Raw genomic sequence first — 24,002 nt, 5'->3', positions numbered from 1 at the left:
ACTGAAGTTGTGCGCGTTAAATTTGATTGCACTCAAGCAATGCATCAACTCATAATACGCACGGATAACACAGTTAGGGCGCCACTCATAATCTAGCCCTATGTAGAAACATAAAGGTGAGGAGAGAGAACACGTTTTAATCTTACACTAGCCTGACTATTAAAAAGTAACCAAATGATTGCTTAGTTTGATGAGAGGTGTTAATAAAATGGTTAATATTGGTGTCTATACCCCTTCTCCACCCCTTTCCCAAAGATCTTCCCCCCTCTTATACACTAACGGTTGCAAATAGTAATAATTAACAGAGTCCAGTTAAATGCATGAACAACTTTATACTTATGAGACCTAGATTTAGAACTCTACACGGACAATAGGTTCTGCTACTTCTTCTGCTACTTTTGATCAAAGCAGGTAAGTTGCAAGCAGTTCCACCTGCTTTTATTGTTTTCAAAACCAATTTGTTCAAGGTTAATCAATTAAATTTTACTTCTGTACACTTTATTACATATGAATATATTGGTAAAAATTAAATAAAAACAACAAAAAACTCTTCTATACCCATAATTGAAGTAAATATATTTATAGTTTCTGATTTTTAAAAATGTCAAATTATTGAATAAATTGTAATTCAATTGCATTACAATATAATTGTAATAATAAAGCAGTAGGCTAGAAAGATTTTTATGTAATAAAATACATTTGCAGTTAAAGAGTAATGCCAATTCTGTATTGTATTTTGTTGCATCACTTCTTAAATATCACTCCAAAGAATAAAATAAAAATACTAGTATTAAAGGACCACTCAATGCAGTAGAATTGCATAATAAAACACCTACTCTGAATTCCAAATAAGCAAATAAATGTTTCCCCCATTTTCCATCCCCTTGTATCATGTGATAGACAGCAGCCAATCACAGACTAGAATACGTATACCCTGTGAAACAAGAAAGGAATACAATTCGGATAGCAACTCTCCTCTGGTTTCAGAACCGCTGCCTTCCCACAGTCTCTCTGAAGGTCTGTTCAATCGGTTTATGTATGTAGAAGGAGGCGCTGGTTCAGCAAAGGTCCCAAGCGATTCATTGGAATATGTCCTACAGCTTCTTCAAAGTTTCATCTGGATATTTGAGCTCCTATTCCTGATGACAGATATTGCACTGAAATGTTGCATCCATACACAGTGAATCGCCTCGGACCTTTGGTGAACCAGCGCCTCCTTCTACATACAAAAAACAGTTGTATACAATGTGAGCTTGTGCACATGCTCAGTACTAGGATCTTGTTCCCCAGAAAGTGTGAATATAAAAAAACTGTGCAAAATTTGATAATGGAAGTAAATTAGAAAGTGTCTTAAAACGAAATGCTCTATCTGAATTATAAATGTTTATTTTGACTTGAGTGTCCCTTTAATGCACTTTAATATATATTATCTATGATTAATGTCTCTTTTTCTCCAAAAAATGAAGATTTTGAACAAAATGATGAAGATCCCAAAGACCAATGAATGGAACCTTTACATGTCGGCCATCTTTTGCCTGACTCTGCTTGGCATCACCACAGCTTACAGTAAGCCCTACAACTAGCTGCTTGAGAAAGTAATATCAAAATATTAGGATGTTGAAATGTGTAATGATACATAATGCTGTTTACTTCCAGAGGTCAAACTCAAGGACTAAAGAAGAATGAATAAAACATTTACCTAACCAATAACTTATTAGCTCAAACAAACATCATTATTTAATCATTTTCATATTTATTTTGGCTTCAATTAAGTAACTTCACAGAACAGTTGTGTAATTTAACAGCAGAGAGCAACACATTATCTTGCCTAGTCTGCTTAACCTTTGTAAATCTAATGATTTATTACTTTCTTGTCATTTCAATGATTTGTTATTATTTACATGTTTGCTGGCTTTTTATTTTGCTGTAGCTGAATTAAGGCAGCTGAAAGTTGTTTGCAGTTCATATTCAAATCAGTGGGAAAAATGTTTGTTGCTATTGGCTCACAAGGTGGGTAAAAGTGAGTATCAACTTGCTGAATACTGCTGTTATCTGGCATATCTTTATATTACAGTTTTCTACCCATAAATGTATTTTACTGAGAGTGGACAAAAGTGGTGGGAGGAGCTATCCTAGACTCCATCTTCTGCCAGCTCTTGTGTGTATCTCATATCTCAAGTTGCTCTACAAATTTTCTTGGCTCAAAACTTTCTTGGGTATTATTAGGTAAATATGGTTAGACTTTATAATAAATTGTCCCATTGTAGGGTGGAGACTATTTATTTTATATATTATAAAAGAAATAGAAAGGTCAAAATTCAAATGTACATGGCTACATTTCAAATTTACATAGAAGCATTTTTGCAATAAACTTCCATTAGCAAAAATGCTTCTAGTATTAGTTATTACATTTTATCATAGATTAAGCTATCCAAGGGGATTTGTATCAGTGATTTGGTTATAGTGATTATATCATTTTTATTTATACCATTCTGCAATTTATTATTTTTATTGTTGTTGGCCTTCTGTTAGTTTTAACTGCTAGATGCTTAGTGCCAGATTACAAGTGGAGTGCTAAATTTTGTTTTCATAAAAGCGATATTTTCGCTCCACTGTGTAATAGCAGCACAAGCTTGCGTTGACATTGCTCTCACGTGAACGTGCTTCCATAGGCTCCAATGGAAGCCTTGTTCTGATGCTGTCAGAGATCTGAGCTGTATTGGGGGATAGGAGCTATGTTCAGGGTATAGGGCTAAAGTGGGGTATAGGGACTGTAGTGGGGGGATAGGGGATGTAGTGGGGGGATAGGGGTTGTAGTGGGGGGATAGAGGCTGTAGTGAGGGGATAGGGGCTGTATTGGGGTACTAAAAAAAAAAAAAAAACGAAAATGTATTCCCCTCTCCCTGAGTCTTACCTTATACCAGGGAGGGGGGAATCCTGAACCCTAGTGGTGGTGGTCCTGTGGGATTTGGAGCTTATCTGTCCACAATAAAGGGATGATCTATCTTTTTAAACAATAACATTTCTGGAGTAGACTGTCTCTTTAAAAATAAAGAATTTTAGTTCTGAAAGAGCATGCATTAATGTACTACGAGTAATTAAATTTACATTGTTCTCTTTGTATCCAGGAGCAGCAATGCACTACTGGAAGCTAACTGGTGATTGGAGGTCACACACACATATGCTTCTTGTCATTGGCTCACCATATGTTTTTAGTTAAGTTCCAATAGTGTTTTGCTGCTCTGGAGATGACTATCAGTTTGACCCTTTTGCAGAGTTAAACAAATAGGTGTATACAAGCACCAGTGTAATAATTAAATGCTCTAACATAAAGCATGTTCTTTTTGCACATTCTTTGTCCCTTTAATATAAGCATATAGTATATAGTTTTTTGTTAAAGGGACATGAAACTGAAAAATGTTCCTTCGTGATTCAGATAGAGCATACAATTGTCATCACATTTACTTCATTCTCTTTGTATACTTTGTTTAAGGATGGGGCAATGCACTACTGGGAGGTAGCTGAATACATTAAAGGGCCACTAAACCCAAAATCTTTCTTTCATGATTCAGATGGGTGAGCCAATCACACAAGGCTTCTATGTGCAGCAACCAATCGGCAGCTACTGAGCATATCTAGATATGCTTTTCAGCAAAGAATATCAAGAGAATAAAACAAATTAGATAATAGAAGTAAATTAGGAAGATGTTTAAAAGTGCATTCTCTTTCTAAATCATGAAAGAAAAAATGTGGGTTTCATGTCCCTTTAAGTGAGCCAATGACAAGAGACATATGTGCAGCCACCAATCAGCTGCTGCCTTCCAGTAGTGTATTGCTGCTCCTGCTCCTACCCACGTTTGCTGTTCAACAAAGGATTCCAAGAGAATTTAGCAAATCATAATAATAATAGAAGTAAACTGTAAAGTTGCTTAACAATTATGCGTAAATCATGAAAGAAAAATTCTGGGTTTCATGTTCCTTTAATATGAAGTCATAAAGATAAATCAATATATCATATTTGTAGGAATTGCCAACTGTACTGAAAATTAACAGTTGTTTTTCTTATTTTTACCTTTATAGCTCTTGGAAATTATATATATATATATATATATATATATATATATATATATATATATATATATATATATATATATATATATATATATAGTTTTCATCTACTCTAGTGGCTAATAGGGAGCACTGGCTTTTTATCCGTATAACAACATAGCTTCTACAATATTATCACCTCTGCTATATTTTATCCACTACCTATTTTCTAATATTATCGAATAAATAACATAGATTTGCTTGGTGGAAGTTGATCTTCGAGTCTGTGGATGCCCCTACCCTTGCTATCTAGTACTGCAAGTGGTTAGGCTGGTTTAGTTACAGTACACACAATTATGTGTACAGTGAAACCTGGATCCTGCCCATCTACCCAGTGGCGGACCTAATAAACAGAGGGCCCTGGTGCAAGAACTTTTTCTGGGCCTCCTAATTAAAATAAAAACAAATAATAATAATATATATATATATATATATATATATATATATATATATATATATATATATATACACACACACACACACATGCATTTATACACACACACATATAGACATGCATTTAAACACATATACATAATACACATATACATACATTTATACACACATACATAATACACATATACATACATTTATACACACATAGACATAATACACATATACATACATTTATACACATATACATAATACACATTTACATACATTTATACACACATAGACATAATACACATATACATACATTTATACACACATAGACATAATACACATATACATACATTTATACACACATACATAATACACATATACATACATTTATACACACATACATAATACACATATACCTACATTTATACACACATACATAAATACATTTATACACACATACATAATACAAATATACATACATTTATACACACATACATAATACAAATATACATACATTTATACACACATACAAAAATACATTTATACACACATACATAATAGACATATACATACATTTATACACACATACATAATACAAATATACATACACTTATACACACATACAAAAATACATTTATACACACATACATAATACACATATACATACATTTATACACACATACATAATACACATATACATACATTTATACACACATACAAAAATACATTTATACACACATACATAATACACATATACATACATTTATACACACATACATAATACACATATACATACATTTATACACACATACATAATACACATATACATACATTTATACACGCATACATAATACACATATACATACATTTACACACACATACATAATACACATATACATACATTTATATACACATACATAATACACATATACATACATTTATACACACATACAAAAATACATTTATACACACATACATAATACAAATATACATACATTTATACACACATACATATACACACACATAATAAACATACACATACATTTATACACATATACATAATACACAAATACATACATACATATACACACATAATACACATATACATAAATTTATACGTACATACATAATACACATATACATAATACACATATACATACATACATATAAACACACACACACATAATACGCATATACATACATTTATACACACATACATAATACACATATACATACACACATAATACACATATACATACATTTATACACACATACATAATACACATATACATAATACACATATACATACATACATATACACACACACATAATACACATATACATACATACATTTATACACATATACATAATACACATATACATACATAGATATACACACACATAATACACATATACATACATTTATACACACATACATAATACACATATACATACATTTATACACACATGCATATATACACAGTACACACATACATATATACATACATACATACCTACATACATACATACATACACACACACACACACATGCATACATGGAGAAGTAAATACATTTATTTACATATAACTAATGTTCTAGTTTTGCCCCATGCAAGCTGATTTTAGAGGAGTAAGCTTTATTTCAGGGGAAATAGGTTGTCTCTGCTGTTTTTAGGCATGGCATACCACAAAAATGTTTGAATTAATTGAATTAGTGACAAAAACAACAACTTACTTTTCACAGGAAAGGCATGAAGAGTTTACAATGAAGAATTCAAAATTATCTTCATTTCTAAACAACTTCTGCCTTTCTGAGCAGCCACAGTGTAAATGAAAAAAGGATTTATTACTTAGCTCTTTCCTCCTGAAGCTGCACTGCCTATCGGCAGCACAATGTGCAGTATGAGGCTTGAGCCTGGGCTGCTTGCTGATGGTTGGATGATGCAGCTGTCAGTCAGCACAGAACTCCTGTTAGAGCACTCCGGCAGGAACACAGCAAATCCATGACATCATGGTTGCCATGGTTAGTTTGCAATTTCTTCCTGGTTTCAGAAGGCAAACTTTGAAAACATGGTGCTTCTTGTAAACAGTCACTGCTCACTGTCACTGACTTGATCAACTCTCTGCTGCATTATATTAGCGCAGCAGCCGAGTGTTTAAGCAGCACACTGGAGGAGATTATATTGAGTAAACAGTGAGTGGTGTGCTGTTCCTATGTCTATGAGCCCCATTTGCAACAGTGATTGTTCCACCCCTGCAGCTACTCACCGTAAATAAAGTAGATCTCTTTGGGGGGGGCAAAATTTTTTACTAGAGGGGGCAAATGCCCCCCTTGCCCCCCTGTAGTGACGCCTATGCCGCTAGCACTTGTAATGGCTATTCACATTCAATCTTCAGTATGCAGCAAACGATCGCATGAAGAGAAGCCTCCACATCGGCTAACCGTGCTGCCGCCGATCCGCCTCTGCTCCATGCCACCTCCGCTCCATGACCCCTGGATAAAGATTGAAGATGGTGCCACCTCCGCTCAGCAACACCGGGATGAAGATTGAAGATGGAGCTGCCTGGAATAAATTCTTCACCGCCGGACTTCAGGAATGGTGAGTACCTATATCGGAGGGTTAGTGTTTTTTTTTTGGGGGGGCTGGGATTTTTTTTTAGAAAGGGTTTTTTTTTTTTGGGGTGGGATTTTTTTTTTAGAAAGGGGCAGTAAAATAGCTGATTACCCTTTTAAGGGCAGTGTCCATACAAATGCCTATTTAGGGGCAAAGGGTAGATAATGTTTTCTTAGAGTCTTTTTTATTTTAGGGGGGGTTACTGTTAGGGTAATTTGTATTTTTTTTTAAAGTAAAAGAGCTGATCGCTTTAGGGCAATGCCCTACAAAAGGCCCTTTTTAGGGCTATTGGTAGTTTAGTGTTAGCTTAGATTTTTTTATTTTGGGGTGTTTTTTTGTTTTTATTGGGGTATTAGATTAGGTTTAATTTTTTTATTTGTATAATTTTGTTTATTTTTTTCTGTAATCTTATATTTTCTTATATTTTGTAATCTTAGGTTTTTTTATTTTAATTTAATCTAAGGTTTTTTTTATTTTCATGTAAAGATAGGATTTTTTATTTTGGTAATTTTAAGATATTTTTTAAGGTAGTCTTTTTTATTTGGCGGTTCAGGGATTAATAGTGTTAATATGTAGTTTGCGTTGTGGGGGGTGGTGGATTAGGGGTTAATAGTCTAATTAGATACTTTGCATTGTGGGTGGATGGCGGATTAGGGGTTAATAACTTTATTAGATACTTTTCGATGTGGGGGTTGGCAGATTAGGGGTTAATACATTTATTAGTTATTGCTGTGGGGGATGGCGGATTAGGGGTTGATATTGGCTTGTTAAGGCTTCTAGGGGGTTACGGTACTTATATATTCAGTGCAAGGCTTGCTGCGCCTGCCTATGTGTAACGAGGTGAAAATGGAGTAAAATTTCTCCATTTTGCACGCGTGAGTACTTGCACTGAGTATATGATACAAACTGGCGATGCCAGTTCTATGTTAGTTTATGGGAGAAAAAACTGTGCACAACGGGTGAAATATATGCGCCGCATACAAGTATATATATATATATATATATATATATATATTAGTCACTATATCCGACTAAAAATAGCCGTCGCTGGGTTTTGCGGGCGAGGCCGCATATGTAATCTTGCCCTTTATCTTGAAGTCGGATCATCAATGTGTCCAAAACTTTAGTTGAGCTAGCCGTCCTTAATAACTCCAATGATTTTTAATTCTGTAAGTAGCAGCCTACTATAAGGGGCTACAATAAATTATTTTTAATACTGCACTTAGATCTTTTTTGTTGCGCTCTTCCTATGTTTTATTTTATATGTTAGACTCTGCTAGCTCCCCTGAACAGAAGCTTCAGTCTTTCCTTGCCTTGAAGAATACCAAAATCTGTATTGCTGAGAAACATTTATTCTATTGCAGAACTAATGGATAGAAGAAAGAAGATTTTGCTATTCATCATCCAAACTTGCTAACATATTTTCAAAATTTAGCTGGGTAAATGCCCACTCTTAAAATCCAGCTTGCAGACCTTGAGGAAATGTTGAGGTATTACCAAGTTAACTCAGACCTTTCCTTTCTTTAGAAATTATTTTGGGAATTGTTTCTATCACATCTTGACAGAAGCTCAAATAAATTGGAATCATTAAGCCTTTTGGCCTTGCAACCTGCCTTCAACTCAGCCCCAAGATGTTATTGTGTACTATTTATTTTTGAGGAAAAGATCCTAAATACAATGTCATGTAAAGAAATACTGTTTTAGAAATTCGTAGATTTTTCTGAACTTATTTACACATACACATACCTTAGGCAGATCTTTCACTAAAATTACTAAAATAGTTTTAATTGAAGATGGTGGTAACTTTTGAAGCACTTTATAATTAAAGATAATTCTCAGATGTGTATACACTCTAGCGAGACCAAAACAAGTGTAACTTTTGTTTATAACACTCTCGATATAGGTTTTCAATACCTAATGAAGTCCTTATTTAGGAAGTTCAGACAGATAAATATATTGACCTGTATCATATAAAAGTCAAAAGTGTTAGTCTCTAGTTGTGAGGCTAGAACTCAATATTCAAATTGGTCAGTATTGGTACTTATCTTATCCCTTATTAGCTGGGTGCTAAGTGCTAGTGATGCAAAGGTTGCAGCGATATCAGATGTTTCTCCCCTCTGTATCGGTGTACGTATTGTGTGCTGTGCAGTGGATAACTTCTGTTGGTGATTCCAGTTAGGCTAGGAAGCCCTCCGGTCTCATCTACAGGGAATATCCACGATGTGCATTCACGGTCCTTCTCAGTGAACACGCCACCTTGCTAGTTAGTTCCTATACCTCTCTGACGTCAGAGTGTACGTGCCTACAATAGGCATCTGATCATGGGATAGGCAGTGATGAGGAGTGTAAAGCACCAATCAGCTATTAGCAGAACTTAAGGCTTCGGTAGTCAAATTAGTGGTATTCTCAACTGCTCAATCCGGAAATACATCCAAGAGGATAAGGGAGCAAAACCGGAGACAAGAAGCTTGAATCAAAGCAGTTTAATCGGCAAAGTTGCACAGGTGTAAGGAAGGCAATCAAAAACACCTGACACGTTTCGCGCATGCACACATGCTCTTCATCTGCGGCTAACTATTCTATGTGCATGGAAGCCTAAATAGAAGCTGGTAGTCAATAACCATCACAATTACTTATTCAAGTAGTAAGGTGTCAAATATCCACTAGTGAAGGCAGACGAGTCCTACATAGGCTTCCTGCTCATATAATTTCTAATACTACATTTTAAGACTAATAGAGTCACCAATAAGTTTGCATATAAACAACATCATAATGTACATGTATTTCCATAATGTACTTGTTTTTTATTTGATGATTAATCAATGAAAATAAAAATAAAAAATAAGATGAAAATAAAATTAAAAAGAAAAACTAACGGCTAGATTTGGAATTTTGTCGGTAACGACCCGAAAAGCTAACGCCGGCTTTTTTCTGGCCGCACCATAAAAATAACTCTGGTATTGAGAGTCCACATAAAGGCTGCGTTAGGCTCCAAAAAAGGAGCGTAGAGCATATTTAACGCAGCTTCAACTCTCGATACCAGAGTTGCTTACGCAAGCGGCCAGCCTCAAAAACGTGCTCGTGCACGATTCCCCCATAGGAAACAATGGGGCTGTTTGAGCTGAAAAAAAACCTAACACCTGCAAAAAAGCCGTGTTCAGCTCCTAACGCAGCCCCATTGTTTGCTATGCGGAAACACTTTCTAAGTCTGCACCTAACACTCTAACATGTACCCCGAGTCTAAACACCCCTAACCTTACACTTATTAACCCCTAATCTGCTGCCCCCGCTATCGCTGACCCCTGCATATTATTATTAACCCCTAATCTGCCGCTCCGTAAACCGCCGCTACTTACATTATCCCTATGTACCCCTAATCTGCTGCCCTAACATCGCCGACCCCTATATTATATTTATTAACCCCTAATCTGCCCCCCACAACGTCGCCTCCACCTGCCTACACTTATTAACCCCTAATCTGCCGAGCGGACCTGAGCGCTACTATAATAAAGTTATTAACCCCTAATCCGCCTCACTAACCCTATAATAAATAGTATTAACCCCTAATCTGCCCTCCCTAACATCGCCAACACCTAACTTCAATTATTAACCCCTAATCTGCCGACTGGAGCTCACCGCTATTCTAATAAATGTATTAACCCCTAAAGCTAAGTCTAACCCTAACACTAACACCCCCCCTAAGTTAAATATAATTTACATCTAACGAAATTAATTATCTCTTATTAAATAAATTATTCCTATTTAAAGCTAAATACTTACCTGTAAAATAAATCCTAATATAGCTACAATATAAATTATAATTACATTGTAGCTATTTTAGGATTAATATTTATTTTACAGGCAACTTTGTAATTATTTTAACCATGTACAATAGCTATTAAATAGTTAAGAACTATTTAATAGTTACCTAGTTAAAATAATTACAAAATAACCTGTAAAATAAATCCTAACCTAAGTTAGAATTAAACCTAACACTATACTATCATTAAATTAATTAAATAAAATACCTACAACTATACAATATATACACACTGTCTGTTGTTATTAGTTTTTGTATACCGCTATCTAGTCATTTATCAACGCTATTTGTATTGCAATTCAGTACTTTTCTTTGTATACATTGGAAGGTTATCAGTTTTTGTACACCGCTATCTAGTTATTTATCAACGCTGTTTGTATTGTAATTTAATACATCTCTTTGTATACAATAGAAGGTCTGCAGAATATAAGGGAAGATATAAATTTGAAAATTGTGAAAGACAGAAATATTCTTAATACTAGTATAGAGGGTGAGGATGTTATAGATATCCAACTAATATTTAGGGAATTGGAGAAATTGCTGATCACCGAAGTAAAGTATAAGGCAGAAATATCCTTTCTGCAAAAATGTCTAGAATTAGACATTATACCCAAAGGGTTATTGGTACATAAAGAATGCGCATTTCCCCTTTCAGAAGCTATAGCTGAGAAATGGAAACAAGTGTTAATTGAAACTTCCAAAAAATTGATAGGGCTGATTATTGAATACAGATCAATGTTGACATCAAATATAGACTTTGAAATTAAAGAGGATGAGGAAATTATCCTGAATTTTGAAAACTCAGGGCCTGAATGTAAAGATATAACTGAATGGAAAGTAAACCTAGTTAAGAAAGTGAGTAAAATTAAAGAAGAAAACTAAAAAATTAATGAAAGAACTTAATAACAAAGAAGATGAGAATAATCAAGCAATAGAAGATAAGAGTTTATTAATGGGAAACATAGATCAAGAGAAACTAATGACGAAGAAAACACTGGCCACATTAGAAATAGGAGTCCTATAACTAAAGAAAGATCTGATCAAAGAGAGGCTCTTAGTAAAAGACATCTCAAAAATCCACATATAGATGCTAGATACAGAGAACATGACCCATACAGACATGATGTAAATACAAATGGGTATAATACTTATAGATATAAGGGGGGAGTCTATGGAAGACAATACACTAATCAAGGATGGGACAGGGGACAGCGAAACTATGGTAGAAATAGAGACAATCATCATAACAATTGGAACCCAAGAGGTATTAACAGAAGGGATGATTCTCACCATTGGAATAGAGAAAGGAGATATGAAGATCACAGAAGAAGATCTGACTTCTATAGATCAATATATGGTACAAGAAGACGATACAATGACTCCGGATATAGGGGATATCAATATCAGCCAGAAAGAGGATATTATCAAGAAGGTAATGGATATCAAACTGGACATACTCAAAATAGATGGAGAAATGTTCAGGATTCACCGAGAAGTCATCGTAGAGATTATTCACCAAGAAATCATCATAGAGGCTATGAAAATGACAAAAAAGGAGTGTACCCATACGAAACTTCAGGAGATCACCGAAGAAACATCAGACTAAGAGATGGGAAGGAAGAAAGAAAGGAGAAAGAACCCAGACAGATGGATGAAGGAAAAGACCAAAAGAAAGGGAAAGATACAGACGTAAAAGGGACAGCGACACCGACCACAATACTACCATGCACCTCTAGAGCCACATCAGGCCATTTTTTAGAGTCAGGACACCATCCCCAGAGAGGAAGAGAGAAAAACCAACACACATTAAATACAAAGGCAAGACCCATAGAGGTTGCAGAGGAGGTATAAAGAAGAGGAAAAAAGGCAAACATACAGAGACGGAGGTTGAAGTGAAAGGAACGACAAACGGCATTTTCAATTTAAGCTCATATGAATTGAATAAGGAAGAAAAGACAATTCTGAATCTTGGGCTCTCATTTGCTCCATCTAGGAGTCTAAATAAATTTAATACTTTCATAAATACGAAAGAGTTTATTAGGAAGCTGACCCTGAAGAGATTCTTCCTCAAAGCGGACTCAGATAAAACTAGAGAAGGCTTAAGAAGGGATATAAATCCAGATCCAACGGACGAATATGTTCACACAGAACTAAAATCCAGATCAGAATTTTACCCTTTAAACAGCAAAGGAACAGCAATAGAAGCGTTCGAGACTGTTGTGTGCAAAGAAATAAGGGAGATACAATCAAAAAGTTTAAAAAATAAGAAGCAAAACTTATCAAAAGCTCAACGTGAGACTATTAAGAAACTCGACCAGAATGGAAGCCTAACAATCAAACCCGCGGACAAAGGGGGCGGGATAGTTGTGATGGATAGGGACGACTATGAGGCTGAGAACAGACGAATTCTGAGTGATTCAAGCACTTATGAGGAATTGAACAGAAATCCAACAGAGATATATGGAAAAGAACTTGTAGAGATGTTGAAAGAAGCTAATGAAGAAGGCATACTTAACGACAAAGAGTTCAATTATTTATATGTAAATTATCCGGTTATACCGATACTTTATCATTTACCGAAGATCCACAAGTCGTTAGAAAACCCCCCCGGGAGACCAATAATCTCTGGAATAGGTTCTCTAAGTAGTAACCTATCGGAATATGTGGACAAACACTTACAAAAATCAGTCAGGGAACTACCCTCTTACCTGAGGGATTCAACCCAGATTCTGAATCTCATAGAAGACATACCCTGGAAGGAGGGCTACATACTGGCTTCATGCGATGTGGTGTCATTGTACACCAGCATTCCGCATGAAGAAGGCATTCAAGCGGTGAAGTTTTTCCTAGATAATGAATCCAATATGAGACCAAAACAAAGCGAGTTCATATTGGATAGTATCCAGTATATTCTGACACATAACTTCTTTAACAACGGGGGTAAATTCTATCGTCAAATTTGTGGAACAGCCATGGGGACCAGGTTCGCGCCTAGCTATGCAAATCTCTATATGGGAAAATGGGAGAAAATATTCTGGGACTCCTGTCCAGCTAGCGCGGACCTGGTCCTCTATCGGCGTTATATAGATGATATCATCATCATATGGAAGGGTACGTTGGAGGATTTAATATTCACTTTTGACATCATGAATCAGAACACTGTAAACCTTAAGTTTACATACGAATGGAGCTATACAGCACTGACGTTTCTGGATTTAAGGATCGAAGTGAGAGAAGGAAGATTGGAAACATCAACGTACTTTAAAGACGTAGACAGTAACAACTATATACATAAGGAAAGCTGTCACCACACTAAATGGAAGAGCAACATCCCAAAAGGACAGTTGCTACGAATGAGAAAGAACTGCTCTAACACTGCGAAATGGGAAGAACAAGCTTCATTGATTAAAGGAAAATTTGTAGAGAGAGGATATGATGAGGAAATGCTGGACCAGAAAATAGATGAAGTCAGAAAAATAGATAGAAAAAATCTGACCAAATATAAAGAAAAAGTAAAAGAGAACTTCACCGAGAACAGCTATAATATAGCAATGATAACTGAATATAGTGACAACAAACAAATAGTAGAAAACATCTTCCGGAAACACTGGGCATTGCTTAAGGATTATGACATAATAGGAGACAAGCTGCCAGAGTACCCGAGGTTCATATACAGAAAAACGAAGAATCTAAAAACCAGACTGGCACCCAGCCTCCAAAAAAAGAACAAGGGGGGAATACAGGATGTTTATGGAAAATAGGTGAAAGGATTTTATCCTTGCCACACGTGTAAAGCGTGTAAATGTGGTACTAAGACAACTAAATTCATCTCCAATAACACCAAGGAAGAATTTAGAATACAAGATTTGATACGCTGCCAAGACAAGGGGGTCATTTATCTATTACAATGTCCGTGTGGACTCCAGTATGTTAGACAGACGTCCAGAGTTCTCAGAGACAGGATCCGGGAACATCTGTTAATGATTGAAAAACTTAACATGGAAACACCCCTCTATCAGCACTTCACAACTAAACATCATGGGAATATTAAAACATTAAAGTATATAGGAATTCAAAAGATTATAAAAAAAATCTGGAGGGGAGGTAATTTTGAAAAACTACTCCTAACCAATGAGTCTAAATGGATATTCCAAATAGACTGCCTGTTTCCAAGAGGCCTTAACAACAAGGAAGACCTCTCACATCTGCTGAACCCATAAAGAAGTAGCGTATATCAAGGAAGACCTCTCACATCTGTTGAACCCATAAAGAAGTAGCGTATATCAAGGAAAGATACTCTAAAGATGGTGAAAGATATATGTGAACAAGACATATACAAATGAAAATTCTCTAAATCAGGACCACTCCAGCTACTTTCATCTAGATTTTCTGTTATACATATGCCATGCAAATGAACAGTATTCCCTGTACCCCCTGTACTCCCTGTCTCATCCTTTAGTTCAGCTGTTATCCTTACCCTTCAAGTCTTTAAATTATTCCAATAAGGGATATTAAAGATTATATCCTCTCTACAATTGAACATTTTTAATAAGGACTTTAAGATTAGGTAGGATTAAGAAACCTTAATAGAGACTTAATAAACGCTCAGAATTCATAGGTAAAACTAGGGCCTAAATAAATTATTTATATAAAAAAAAACAGAACGTCAGAAGCAACTTTCTGTATTGTATAGTAAGATACAATTAGATATACACAGTCAGACCGTAAGGTAAGACTCTCCAAAGACATAGATATATGGAGAAGATCCCTTTAATCATCATAGTAAGATTCTTTAATACATTAAAGATATAGTTTTAATTATCGGCCCTAAAAAGCTGGTTCAAGAAGAAATACAAATCAACGTAGTAAAGTATCATGTACCCCCATATAGGAATATAATACTGATTAAAAATCAGAAGGCTGAATATGATTGCACTCAGGCAACTAATGCCAAATTATCCTGTATAGTCTTGATCCATTGAAAAACAAAATGTCAAGCTTGAGTTCCTTAGCTAAGATGCTAGGACTCAACTTACCAACATTGATAAATATCTATAGAATTACCCAACAATTAATAATAAGATGTAAAACGTCACCTATTACATCAAAGGAAGAGAATTGCCAAATAATCCTATCCATACACCTATGACTTGAAGTTTTGGCTCCTTCACCAATCTGGGGACTGGAAGCACCTAGAAAGTTATGTATTATAGATTAGATCTCTAATACATCTAGTCTGCACAGAGTATCCCCCTATACTGATTAATAAAGAACAGATTCCGTTTCTAGCCAGTCTCTTATTGGCTGCTATAAGCCGGCTATAAACCTATTAGTCAAGCTGACCAAGGATTCACATCCAGGATTGTATACTACATTTAGATTACCACTACAATATCACACATTTTGGTAAAGAATTCTAGGTCACCAAAACTGATCTTTATATAAACACCGGTGCTAATAGTCATTATTGAAGTGATAAGGTATATTTAGTAAATATGTAACAACCGAGCTCTTAAGGAATATATTTAATGAATATAGAAATCATCCATAGAAAATATACAATGTAGCACACCCCCTTTTTAAGGTGAAGTAGAAGTCAGGTCTGATTGTAAACATCGGGACCAATAAGATCTTTTGAATTTCGATACACCCATCTCTCTGTATGCGTAACCTCCATTCTGGGTTAAATAAAATTAGAAAACGGACCTGATTGTAAAGACCGAAACCAATAAACCACAGACCCATCTCTATATGCGTTATATATATATGCGCATGCGTTCCTGAATAGAAGGATCGGAATCATTAGGGAAAATATATTTCCACACCTCTATTTCATGAATGAAGGGATATGAACCACTAAGGTTTTACTAGGTAAACCTCCTCTTCCATACATAATGGAACGATATCCCTTAATGAATGAAGGGATATGAACTACTAAGGTTTCACAAAGTAAACCTCCACTTTCCTTCATAATGGAACGATACAGATATAGATAAAGGACATATGAATATGTTAGAAAAAATCTGTTTATGAAAATCTAAATTAGGTAAGGAATCACACTGTGGTAATATTATAGTTATTTATTATGTTTTATGTAAACTATCGAAAAATAGTCTCCAAGAGGAGAGTCCCCCCTCCCCCGGACAGTATTCAGGCAAGATTCACAATGCAGGTAAAGATTCATATTGAGATAATAGTGATAAATCTGCTGTTATGTAAACTATCGGGTGACAACAGTATCTAAAATAAACTGAGATGTCTATATATGATAGCAGAATGATTATAACATTATGGACAGATCTGTTTTTATGTGAAACGTCACATAAAAACATTCTCCATCATGAAATGGGTCACATAATAAACTGAGATGTCTGTACACATTATCACATTGCTGTTTACGGAGAAAGACCGGAAGTAGTCTATCTTAGGACACCGGATGGAGAGTGTAACGGCCAAATTATCGAACTTACTCAAAAAATGAAAATAGATAAAGTCAATAAAGATGTAAATAAGGAAAATTTTATATAAGGCAATCCTCAAAAAAACCAATTAAAAAACAAGGATTAAAAATTAATACTTTATCGAACACTCGAAACCGGAAGAAGTAAGTAACTACTTCCGGTCCACATTGCTTCAATTAATATATAAGAGCATTAAAAGTTAAACAAAACCAGTCTTGATAAAGGTCTAGTATAGACCGAAATGTGTCGACTGGTAAGTACGTTTGCAATTGATAGCAGATTAAGAAAACCGTCTGCACTATTGGTGTTTTTTTGTTTTTAGGTACCGTCGCGGGAAACTCGAATGTGGGAGACCCGAGACGTCTAGACCTGACTTTCCGGTTCCTGCGGCACTCACAGGACCACTATAGGAACACTTTAACTTTTAGGTTGTAAGGAGCATTTACACGTTGGATTGTATTGTTCATCAATATTTTTGCTTCCACAGTGGCCACTGTTTTTTTCACCTGACTTTGACAATTCGCACAGCACAGATTGGACTTTATTTTTATGACATTTCACGTTTTACTTTTTCACAGGAATTTTAAAATGACCATAGTATCCGATATTTGTAAATTGTCTTTTGCAGACATATGATCCTAACCTACCCATATACCAAGGGTAGTATTCTAGGTTGTGATTTTATTGAATGATTTTATTGAATGATTTTATGTGAGTTATTTTATGTATAATTAAATTGGATGTAAATTTATCTTATCACCCCTCTCAACGTAGTATTTTTTGGGTTATTCCAGACCGAGCCTCAAGTGGCGCTTTGGTTTTCTATCCCTGTTTTACTTTTGACTCAACCAGTTAAAATGGTGAAAAATTGACTCAACCTTTCTATTGTGTGTCTCTGTGTGCCACAATGAGCATGGAGAAGAGAAAGAACAGCAAAGAATTGTCTGATGATTTGAGAACAAAAATTGTGCAAAAGCATGGACAATCTTAAGGTTATAAGTCCATCTCCAGAGATCTTTAATGTTCCTGTGTCAACTCTGTGCAACATTGGAAGTTTAAAGCACATGGCACTGTGGCTAATCTCCCTGAATGTGGATGAATGAGAAAAATTGATCAAAGATTACAACGAAGGATTATTAGAATGGTGGATAAAGAACCTTGATCAACTTCCAGGCAAATTCAAGCTGACCTTCTGGTACAAGGTACAAATGTGTCAGCTTGCACTATACGTCGCCATCTGAATGAAAAGGGACGCAATGGTAGGAGTCCCAGGCCCCACTGCTGAAACAGAAACATAAAAAAGCAGGTTGGAGTTTGCCAAAGCTTACCTGAAAAGCCAAAATCCTTTTGGGAGACTGTGCTTTGGACAGACAAAACAAAATTACAGCTTTTTTGGTAAAGCCCATCATTCTACTGTTTTCAGAAAAAGAAATGAGGCTTTTAAAGAAAAGAATACAGTTCCTACAGTCAAACATGGTGGAGGTTCACTGATGTTTTGGGGTTGCTTTGCTGCTTCAGGCACTGGATGTCTTGACTGTGTGCATGACATTATGAAATCTAAAGACTACCTAAGAATTCTGTTGTGCAATGTAGGGCCCAGTGTTAGAAAGTTGGGTCTCCTTTAGAGGTTATGGGTCTTACAGCAGGACAATAACCCAAAGCACACGTCATAAAGCACCCAGAAATGGTTTAAGACAAAGCGCTGGAGAGTACTGAACTGGCCAGCAATGAGTCCAGATCTCAATCCCATAGAACACCTGTGGAGAGCTCTCAAGACAGCAGATGGTAAAAGGAACCCTTCTAATCTGAGACACCTAGAGCAGTTGGTGAAAGAAGAGTGGTCCGGTAGAGAGGTGTAAGAAACTCATTGGTGGTTACAGGATGCTATTGATTTCAGTTATTTTTTCCAAGGGGTGTGCTACCAAATATTACATTGAGGGTGCCAATAATTTTGTCCAGTCCATTTTTGCATGGAATGTGTCAGATTTGGCTTTTATTCTCCACTTTTTTGTGTCATACCAATACAAACAAAAGAAATAAACATGAGAATGCCTAAACATTTGAAATTGTAACAATTTTCTGGGTGAAGTGGTGCATTATCTGACAGAAATGCAGGTGTGCCATGACTGTATACATAAATACTGTATATATATATATATATATATATATATATATATATATATATATATATATATATATATATATAAAATTATTTTTTTGTAAAATATTTATCTATTCATATATAGGACCAGATTACAAGTGGTATGCTTGCACGCTAACACTACTGGAAGTAAACATTTAGCGCAGGCAGATTAGTGTTTGCTTTTCAAGCTAAAAGAAAAAAGGTATCTTGTTAGCAAACCCAATTCGGTTTAACTTCAGGACTTTGGATATCTTATCCCCCTAGACTTCAATGGGGTACACTGTTTAACACTAATTTCTCATGCGCTAACCAAGCATTGCATTAGACCAACTGCGCTAAAGCCAAAGTTAGTTATGAATATTTCACATTCCAATGTTTTTCACATAGAAGAAAATTAAATTTTTAAATATATATTTCTTTATATATATATATATGATTATTTTTCTCAAAGATATATTTCTATACCTATATGAATATATGCAGATATATACATATTTTTAAAATTACAAAGAACATTTTCTTTGATGTGAAGAACAATGGAATGTAAAATATTTACATTAAAACACAGAAAAACATAATAAAAAGTATTCCAACTAAATCAATAATTAATTTTTATGTTTAAAGGTATTTGAATGGAAAGATCTAAAAAATCTGTTACAAAAAAGAAATTAATATCCAAAATAAAAAACACCATTATACCTAACACTAATCTACATGCCCCATAAAACCCCCCACATAAAACATAAAAACAAAAACCCTAAACCCTAACACTAAAATAAATGACCATAGCCCTTAAAGGGGCATTTTCTTGGGCATTGCCCTAAAGATAATACAGCTCTTTTACAAATAACAAAATTACAAGACCCCCCTCTTCAATACAAGTAACCCTCCACACCCTAAAATAATAAAGTCTACCTAAAAAAAACCTAGCCTAGAAAATATATATATTTTTTTTTTTCAAAAAAGCTTTATTAATGATATAAGGTAGGTAACATATCAAGATCATCTGATTCACAAAAATATGGAAACTCTACATAAAAAAGAGATCAACGTAAAGACATCCTTCACACTAAACAGGTAAGCAATGAGTCCAGTGTCAATAGTTGAGTCCACCAGTATAGAGCAGAGGCTCTTTGTGTATTCCAATTGTAACGGACGGTTTCCTTGTTCTCAAGCCTTGGGTGTGCGGTTTAAAGTACACGTTAAGGTCCGATTGTTCATTACCTGTTGTCTTCTTATGTTTTACAAGGTAAAAATATTCTCACATTCCTAACCATCAACCATGGCTGTGAAAGTGAACATTTCAACTGATTTGTTTTTAATAATGGAAATATCTTGTTAATAACAGTTAACTCAACAGAGGTTTCATTATCATACACTATCATACCCTCAATGTTTTGGACTGATGCAATCCAACCTTTACACTATTACAGCTTTTCTGGCCATTTGGGTTCCTCGGATCCCTTAATTATATAATATATTCTCTTAAGGTGGTTATGAGCCTATCTGAGGGAGTGAAGCGGGTGTGGGAGGTTGGAGTGGAGCAAGGCGCTGTGAAAAGTTACTTGTGCATCTTACTTTTTTCCCATGCATTTAGCATTAATTCGTGTGTTTCGAATTAAGTAATAATATCTTTCTAACTGTAAGAGTTGGTCTACCTGAGCAATCCATTCTTCTAAAGAAGGGGCCTTTGAGGTTTTCCAGTGTCTGGGGATCAACATCTTTGCGCTGTTGATCATCGTAATGAGCAGCTTGTGTTTGTCTAGACTTTTTAACTTGGGGAGACAGGTGAACAGTAATATTTTAGCTTCTACTGTTTTGCACATGTGGGTTACCACATGAGTCCAGAATTCTTGGAGCCAGTGACAGTCCCACCATATGTGTTGTACTGTTCCAACGTCAGAGCAGCCCCTCCAGCACCTTCCTGTAGTGTTGGGGTATATTACTTTTAACCTTGCTGGGGTGAGGTACCACCTCATCAGGTATTTGTAATTGGTTTCTTGCACTTGAGCCGAAATAGACGCAGTTTTAGTGTTAAGGAAAATTTTATTCCATGTTTCTTGTGTGATTTCTGTATCTACCTCTTTCTCCCAGGCTTTAGTGTAGTTAGGAAGTTTATTTTCTCCTTGTTCGAGGAGCAACTTGTAAAGTATAGATATAAGATGGCTTGGCGTCGATGTTTTCAGGCATAGTTTTTCAAAGGTAGTTGTCAATCTAAGTATTAGATCTTTGTGTCTATGAGATGAGATAAAGTGTGTTATTTGTGCATAAGATAACCATGTCAGGGCTGGGTCAACATCTGAGGCAGAGATTTCTGCAAAGCTTTTTAATTTGTTTTGGTGTGTTAAACTGTGGAACGTGTTTGCTCCTATCTGTTGTCCTGTAGGGGTGTAATCTCTTACTATTTTAAGCGGTAACGTCGGGTTATTTTTGTAAGGTGTTAATGGCGAGACTAGTGTGGAAATGTGAGTTGAAGTATGCGTTATCCTGTCCCAGACAGCAAAAAACTCCTTTCATAGTGGGTATTTGTTTACTGTAACCGTCCTGTCTTTCTTTATTATCCATGCCAGAGAGCCTGGGTTATTAGTGCTCAAGATGAATCGGTCTATTTGTATCCAGTGTTTCTTTGGGTCATTAATGCACCATTCTACTAATCTTTGTATCATTATTGCTTGCCTGTACAGTGAGATATTGGGTACTCCCAAACCACCCCCTCCCTTCGGGAAATATAGGGGTCGATCCGATAAAAATCGTCGCCAGCAAATGTCGGCGACGCCAATATTTGCGCGGGTTTGGTATCCTATATACGGCGTAACCTAGAAGTTACGCGCGTATATTTCTGCCGTCGCCCGTAGTTTTTGGGCCATAGGCAGGTATACAAAACTCGCGCAATTTGGTATCCAATATACAGCGTAAGGACTTACGTGGCGAAAATTGAGAAATCTTACTCCATTTTCACCTCGCCACAAAAAGCAGCCGTAAGAAGCCTTACGCTGACTATTGGAGCCCCGTAACTCCCTAAACTGGCTGCTAAATAAACCTAACACCTAACGCATGCGCAATGTCTATCTCCCTGTCAACCACGATCTGCTAAATAAAACCTAACACCTAACGCATGCGCAATGTCTATCTCCCTGTCAACCGCGATCCCCCGCCACAATCCCTAATAAAGTATTTAACCCCTAAACCGCCGCCATCTACATAAACTAACCCCCTACTGTGAGCCCCTAAAACCGCCACCATCTAACTGATCTATCCCCTAATGTGAACCCCTAAAACCGCCACCATCTAACTGATCTATCCCCTAATGTGAACCCCTTACACCGCCGCCATCTATATTAAAATTATTAACCCATAATTTAATCTACCTACCCCGCCGCCAGCTATATTATCTATATTAACCCTAAGTATATTATAGTTAATATAGTTATTACATTATATATATTAACTATATTAACCCTAATTATATTAGGGTTAATATAGTTAATATAGTTACTATAGTATTTATATTAACTATATTATCTCTATCTAACCCTAACACCCCTAACTAAATTCTTATTAAATAAATCTAATTCATATTATAAACTAAAATATTCCTATTTAAATCTAAATACTTACCTATAAAATAAACCCTAAGATAGCTACAATATAATTAATAATTACATTATAGCTATGCTAGGGTTTATATTTATTTTACAGGTAAATTGTTAATTATTTTAACTAGGTATAATAGCTATTAAATAGTTATTAACTATTTAATAGCTACCTAGTTAAAATAATTACCCAATTACCTGTAAAATAAATCCTAACCTAAGTTACAAATACACCTACACTATCAATAAATTAAAGAAACTACAAATATCTATCTAAAAATACAATTAAATAAACTAAACTAAATTACAAAAAAAACAAAACACTAAATTACAAAAAATAAAAAAAAGATTACAAGATTTTTAAGCTAATTACACCTATTCTAAGCCCCCTAATAAAATAATAAAGCCCCCCAAAATAAAAAAATTCCCTACCCTATTCTAAATTAAAAAAAGTTCAAAGCTCTTTTACCTTACAAGCCCTTAAAAGTGCCTTTTGTGGGGGCATGCCCCAAAGAAAACTGCTCTTTTGCCTGCAAAAAAAACCACAATACCACCCCCCAACATTACAACCCACCACCCACATACCCCTAATCTAACCCAAACCCCCCTTAAATAAACCTAACACTACCCCCCTGAAGATCTCCCTACCTTATCTTCACCACGCCGGGCCGAACTCCTCAACCGATCCGGGCGATGTGTTCCAGCAAGCGGCAGTGAAGTCTTCTTCCATCCGGGCGATGTGTTCCAGCAAGCGGCAGAGAGTCTTCTTCCATCGGCGATGTCTTCAAGCAAATCGGGAACTTCAATCTTCTTTCTTCGCTCCTCCGCCGCGGAGCATCCTTCCGGCACGACGACTTCCCGACGAATGAGGTTCCTTTAAAT

The 24,002-nt window shown here is 35.6% G+C and overlaps 1 protein-coding gene across 1 annotated transcript in view; it reads left to right on the top strand.

Moving 5' to 3' along the window:
• Window positions 1-323: 323 nt before the first annotated feature.
• The window catches only part of LOC128653409 (membrane cofactor protein), a 200,444-nt gene continuing 176,765 nt past the window's right edge, over window positions 324-24,002 (top strand). The window contains exon 1 of the mRNA XM_053706669.1: window positions 324-411. The gene's annotated coding sequence lies outside the window, so the exon portion shown is untranslated. The remainder of the gene's footprint in view (window positions 412-24,002) is intronic.

The sequence above is a fragment of the Bombina bombina genome, chromosome 3, assembly GCF_027579735.1.
Source record: "Bombina bombina isolate aBomBom1 chromosome 3, aBomBom1.pri, whole genome shotgun sequence".
Taxonomy (NCBI): Eukaryota; Metazoa; Chordata; class Amphibia; order Anura; family Bombinatoridae; genus Bombina; species Bombina bombina.
The sequence above is the reverse complement of the archived record's forward strand: the minus strand, read 5'-3'. Positions and strand labels throughout refer to the sequence as shown.